Genomic DNA, 6,000 nt, shown 5'->3' with positions numbered 1-6,000 from the left:
ACAGTCTGACGCTCGCTTGCCACGGTCTTTGGAGTGGATTGTGGTGCTTTCCTGGTCACGTTGGTCTTGCCTCCCCACCAAGACCGCAAGTTCCTCACAGGCAGGTGTACTGCTTCCACTTCATCTGTGACCCTGCATTAGTGCTGGGCTGTGTTCAACGGCTGCTCAGCGAAAGCTGGTTGATGGCTTGATGGAAAGCGGATTAGGTGACACGCTCCAGAAGGTCTGGATCATCACCTTTCTATGTACTTCGTTGAGAATGATCCCAAGGTTGCTGAGGGCTGGCTGGTTATCTGCAGGCATCTAGGATTCCTCCACCCGACACTTCTCCTAGCTGCCCCTGGAGCTGACCAGGCCCAACAGTTCCACTCTCCCTTCCTCTTGCAGGTGTCCATTTTTAAAATCCGCTCTCCAGATGCTCCTCCTGTCCCACGTGAGTGAGCCCCACTGTGTGCTAAGATATCAGTGCAAAGGAAGCAGAGCTACTGACCTGCCCCGGGAGCCTTCTGTTTAGTTCAGGAGTCAAAACACGCACTGGGGGGTACCTCCATGGGTCCCCCCAACATTTGCCTTTCTTCCATCCCTCAGGGTGTTTTTAAAGCTTTTATCGTCTATCCAATTTCCTGTTGTTCCTTTCCACAGCCTGGGAACATGGACCAACTTCTCAATGTCCTCTTTGTGGTTCCCTGACATCCTTCACGGACCTCCTTGTCTTTTTATGGGTTTTATTGTTAATCACCATAGGAGCAAATAAGAATAACAGGCATGGGAAAGTTACAAAGGTCCCCAAATCTTTACTTTTAACTCCTGCTTATGGAAGGTAAATTTGGTGCAACTTTTCTGGACAGAAAATTGGCAATATTGCCTTTAAAAGTTCGTGTACCACCAAACATAAAAATAAACTCCAAATGGATTAAAGACTTAAATGTAAGACCTGAAACCATAAAGCTCCTAGAAGAAAACATAGGCAGTAAGCTCTTTGACATTTGTCTTCTTCATATTTTTTTGGATATGTTTCCTCAGGCAAGGGAAACAGGAAGCAAAAATAAACAAATGGGACTAGATCAAACTAAAAAGCATTTGCACAGCAAAGGAAACTACCAACAAAACGGAAAGGCAGCCTACTGAATGGGAGAAGATATTTGCAAATGATACATCTGATAAGGGGTTAATGTTCAAACTATGCAAAAAACTCATACAACTCAACATCAGAAACACAATCAACCCAATTAAAAAGTGGGCAGAGGACCTGAACAGACATTTTTCCAAAGAAGAGTACAGATGGCCGACAGACACATGGAAAGATTCTCAACATTGCTGATCATCAGGGAAATGCAAAAACCACAAGGCAATATCACCTGACACCGGTTGGAATGGCTATCATCAAAAAGACAAGAGATAACAAGTGTTGGTAAGGATGTGCAGAAAGGGGAACCCTCATGCACTTTTGGTGGCAATGTAAATTGGTGCAGCCACTATGGAAAACAGTAAGGAGGCCCCTAAAAAAGGGTCAATTCCCACTTCCTGCCTCCTTCAGGCTAAGCCCACCCTGGGTCTAGAGGGACACTGCCTCCCTGAAAGCTCACCGCTCACAGGAGGCCAAGTGCTGCTTTTTTGGGCAAATAAATATGAATTGTGGACATGTACATGCCCCAGCCTAATACTGCAAAGCCCCCATCTCCATCTCCTGTGGCCCCTCCTCCCAGTCAGCCCCTCTCCGGTCTTTCCCCACGTGATGTACAGGTCACAAGGGCATGAACTCCTGTATCCTTTCTCCATCTATGGTCAGGTCCTTTGGCTTTGCAAGCTGTGAACTGACACATTGCTGGGGGGACTCTCTTCCCCACCACTCGTACTATGCAGGGGAGGGGGTGGAGTAGCTCGGAGCCTCCTTGGTGCCCCTCTAGCGGCTGTGACCCTTGTCTAGTTGTTTAAGAAGAAAGTGCAGAAGACCTGCAAGGGCACTGCTGCACTGCTGTCAGAAGAGCTGGATCAGAATCCCAGCTTTGCATGTGCCTGCAGGTAACACACCTAGCCTCTCTGACGATGGCTGTGAAGGTCTTAGGAGCCGGTACAGGAAAGCACATTGTAAACTGTTAAGCTCTAAGTAAATGCCAGGTGTTATTACCCAGAAAGGGATAAGAGTCAAAGAACAAGACTAGAATAGCCGTGGGATTCTTCTCTGCTTTATTCACTACTGCATCCCCATAACTGAGAACGGTGCCTGACTCACAGCTGGCACTCAGTAAAAGTTTTTAAATGAATGCACTATCTATGGGTCCTTGATGGTTTCTCCATTCTCTCTTTTAACCTGTGACATTTCAGGCTTATCTCCCAAGAAAACACGTCCTGTATGAAAGTGGGAAAAGGCAATGGAAAGGGATGGTTTGTTTCTTGCTGTGTGAATTTGGACCAGTTCTTCCTCATTCTGGGCCTCAGTTTCCACATCTGGCAAGTGGGAATAATAACATGATCCACAATCTTCATCCCTGGGGTAGTGCAAACAGCTAATGGGAACACCTGGGTTTAAAGGCTTTCCTGTGTATGTGGTGCCTTTTTTTTTTTAATGTGATGCTTTTTTTTTTTTTTTTTTTTTTTTTGTGGTACGCGGACCTCTCACTGTCGTGGCCTCTCCCGTTGCGGAGCACAGGCTCCGGACGTGCAGGCTCAGCGGCCATGGCTCACGGGCCCAACCGCTCCGCGGCATGTGGGATCTTCCTGGACCGGGGCACGAACCTGTGTCCCCTGCATCGGCAGGCGGACTCTCAACCACTGCGCCACCAGGGAAGCCCTAATGTGGTGCCTTTTAAAAGTACCTTGTTGGATTACAGCAGCCCAGACAGGGACACTTAAAGGACCCATGTAGACCCTCACCTATGTTCCAATGACAAATCAGTCTCGAAGATGAAGAAAATATTTTATTTGTTCGATGTTGCCTGTACTAAAATGAGTTGAGCTGTCTGCGTGGGCAGAAATTTGTTTGGTTAGGAAATGAATTCATGATGTGTGTCCAGTCTTCCCTAATGATCTATATAAGGAAAGGGAAATACTCCCACACAGGATCAGTTTACAAAGTCTTGAGAAATCAATAACTCTCTGGGTTTACCTAACACACATGCCCACTCCTGACTCAGCCTGCTCAAGTCAGGAGCTTTTCGGAAATGCACCGAGCTCCCTAAACAGATATGAGAGCTCTTATTTCATCACCGGAACATGTTTTCTGAAAGGCGGTGCTGAGCCCCAGCACACAGACCAGCTTGGACACAATCCTCAGGGTCCAAGGCTGCTTGCAGAGATGGCCTCCCTGTTATGCATATCAGATTTTCCCAGCAGCCCTCCTCCCTCCTCCTCTCGCAACGCCCCGTGCCTGCTTGATGGCTGGGCCTGAAATCTCTCTGACGAAGACAAAGTTTTTCACTGATGGCTGGAGAGAGAGCCTGAATGAACATACATACCCCAGGATACAGCTTACATGACTACCAAACTGTCACCTGTCAGTACCTGGAGGAGAGCAAAGGGCCCAGAAAGGGAAACTTAGGGATAAGAACAAGGTTGACCTACTTTAGAATTCGGTCAAGCATCAGCTCTGGACCACAGTAACCGAGGCCCTTTTTTGCCCGTGTCCTCCCCCATCCATGCAGGGCACCTTCCATCATTGTCTGCTTCTTGAGCCCGGAGAGACTCGAAGAAGGTCTTCAAGAAAACACATGCCCTGATTTGCCTTTTGTCCCTGAAGCCATGGACATAAGGTTCACGGTATGCTGTGCTGAATAGGGCCATGAACTGTGTAGGCACATGGAATTTTGGACAAACCACTTAACCCCTCCAGGCCTCAGTTTCTTCATCTGTAAAATGAGTGGTTAAACTGGAAATTTTCCAAGTTCTTTTCTAGTGCTCAAAGACTGCTAAACTCTTTGGATTCAGTAGAATGTCGGGGATTCTGTATGTTGCCCTCTTGAGTGAATATATACTTGGGGCATACCCAATACAGTCCTTTGAGGTTCTTCCTGCCTACAGTTGATTATGCTTGAGTCCTAGAGAGCGTCAGAACTATCTGGGTTCTTGGTCTTTGCTGCCTCCTAGCTGTGTGTGACCTTGGAAAACCTTTGCATCTCTGCTTCTTTATTGCTAGAACAAAGTGAAAGCTCCTGCTTGGCCAGGTCAGTGGGAGGTTAGAATTGACGTAGCCAAGGAGCTGTTGGCTCCCTTCGTTCCTTCTTGCTGATGGAGTCATAGTGGGCTGGATGTGTTCAGAGGAGGTAAGCTCAAGAACTGTTCCACAGATGTATCGGTTAGGCTTATTGGCTAAGCTGCTGTAACAAAGAGACCCCAAAATACAGTGGCCCAAATCTGTTCAAATTTAATTTCTCTCTTATTAACAGAGGTCATAAGCTAGAGGTAGGAGGCTAGTGAGCAGCTCTGCTCTGTGAAACCTTAATTTTCCACATCCTGCTCTTCTTTAAGACCAGCTCAGAGCCCACCTTTCTTGGAGGCCCCGGATCCCTCTTGTCCACAGGGATCACACACGGTCAGTTCTCCTCAGTGGACACTGCACACACTGCCTTGCAGGGCTGGATAACTTTGCAGGTGAGAAAGCTGTGACTCCCCCACCAGGTTGGGAGCCCCTTGAGGTCAAGGGTCATGTGTTCTTGACATTTATTCCCATGGAGTTGGCACATGGTAGGCTCTCCGGGAGGGTTTGCCCCAAGTGCATGCATTACTGGAAACTTCAGCCAGCCACAATCATGAAAGCTGAGGTGTTTGCTTAGTCATCACCGCTACATATTTTTCAGCTTAATTACCATGCAGTTTCTTCATATCTTCCAATAAATGAAAGAAAAAATGTGTATTGGGGGTTGTGTGAAAATTAACTCTCATAAAAATCCTTGACTCACCACAAAAATTCAAGAAATGTGCTTCTTACACATGGACACAGAAATGTGGATTCTCCTGTCCTGTGCAAGTTAAGAGCCTTGGGTGCAAGAGCTGACTGGGCTGCCCAGTGGAGCAAATATTTCTATTCTGCGTTAAGTTTATAGAATCAGATTTCGTAGTGGAAAAACTTGCTGCCGTGGTTAGTTGTGGTAACTGCCCCTATTTAGCTAGTTTATGGCTAATCCCAATCTCAGATAGCAGTGTAATTCACTCATCCACCATGGTGTTGATTTTACAGTTTGTGCATTGAAGGGAAAACCACACTGCTCAAGTGAGCTGGTCAGTGGGAGACCTGTTGAGATATTTCACAGTGGGTATGGGTTGGCGAGGGAGGATATATTTTGTTTCACCTGCTTTAAACATTTTCAGACTAACATTCTCTGTGGCTGTTCTCTGTGCTAGATCAAACTTCAAGTTCTTTCTTACTGAGCATCTTGGTCCTGCCCACTGCTGCTCCTTTAGTCTATTTCTGCAGTGAGTGAGATGTTATGTGTCCTTTTCTGGCACTGGAACCTTCATAAACATGGCAAACCTTCCTCTGCTTTGGCTGCTGGCTAAAACCTATGGCTCTACACATAAGCAGCCTCATAAACAGGGATGCCTCATACGGTTGTGCAGGCTGTACACTGCATGACTCCAAGGAGCGCCATTCGCATGGACCACAGTGGAACCTCCAAAGCTGTATTGGTACAGCCTCCGCAATATTCCAGGAAAGCCCCATCTCCTAGATTACCTGCAAATTTCTCTATATGCCAAAAGCACTCTTCTAGATACCACCCTGAATAAAACAGACAAAAGTTCCTACCCCCAGGAAGCTTACATTCCAGTGAGGGGAATACATGATAAACAAATTACATATGGGCACACATGTGATGTTATATCTGCGTTACATATATGTAATATTATATTAGATGGTGATAAAGAAGTAGAAAATAAATCAGGGAAGGCGAAGAGAGTGGGAGGAGGTGAATGTTACATAGAGTAGGGATCTGGGAGGGATTTTCTGAGAAAATGCCACTTGAGCAAAGCCTGAGGAGACAAGGGAGTGTGCTGTGTGGATCCGTG

Source organism: Stenella coeruleoalba (assembly GCF_951394435.1).
Source record: "Stenella coeruleoalba genome assembly, chromosome: 1".
Classification (NCBI taxonomy): Eukaryota; Metazoa; Chordata; class Mammalia; order Artiodactyla; family Delphinidae; genus Stenella; species Stenella coeruleoalba.
This window is presented reverse-complemented; position numbering follows the sequence as displayed.